Source organism: Apaloderma vittatum, unplaced genomic scaffold (genome assembly GCF_000703405.1).
Source record: "Apaloderma vittatum isolate BGI_N311 unplaced genomic scaffold, ASM70340v1 scaffold24654, whole genome shotgun sequence".
NCBI classification, from domain to species: Eukaryota; Metazoa; Chordata; class Aves; order Trogoniformes; family Trogonidae; genus Apaloderma; species Apaloderma vittatum.
In genome coordinates this window covers 81,977-82,726 of record NW_009711426.1, presented here as the reverse complement: position 1 = coordinate 82,726, position 750 = coordinate 81,977, and positions in this window count along the sequence as shown.

Below are 750 nucleotides of genomic sequence, written 5' to 3'. Positions count from 1 at the left end.
ACTGAGGTGCTGAAGGTGAGGCCAGATGGTGCTCCACTTTCGAAGCTCATTAGGGAAAGGCGTTTGGTGACTCATGTCTAATACCATGATAATGTTCCTCCAAGCCTTCAGGTACAATTCTCAACGCCTCTCGTGGGTAGACTCTGCTTTCTGCCTAAAGACCCCATGCTGCCCAGAGCCAGAGCTGTGCTGGAGGGTCAGCCAGATAGCTCCAAAGGAGACTTGAAACTGGAGCATAAAAAACACCAACACGAGGAGAGCAAAGCTGTAAACTCTCCAACTAATCTGTTCTGGAGTCTCTGTTTTCTCAGAGCCCCCTTGGCTATCCTGATACCACAAAACACCACTGTTCATTGTGCAGAGAAATGACCCAGGGGCAGGAGTCACAAGCCACCTTCCTCGTGGGGGCTCTGTGTGGCTGGCTAAATGGCATGATTTTTTTCTAAAAACCAGACTTGCAAATGGCAGTACTACCTCCCTTCTTCCATAGCTCATCTCGAGACATGCGCAGGCGAAGCACGGCATAAGATCAATCACTGCTGTACAAGCGAACGGCAGCCTCCCCACCGATGCACTCCGAGCTGCGCGCCATATGTTTACAACAGAGCCTTTCTAGATATTGTACAAACATTGCTTAATTAAACAGCAGATAATTCTCCTGAAAGGACTGAAGAGCATTACTATCATCAACATTTACACATGCAGAACTGAGATGTAATGGCTGGCCCATATTTACACCAGGTTGCATGT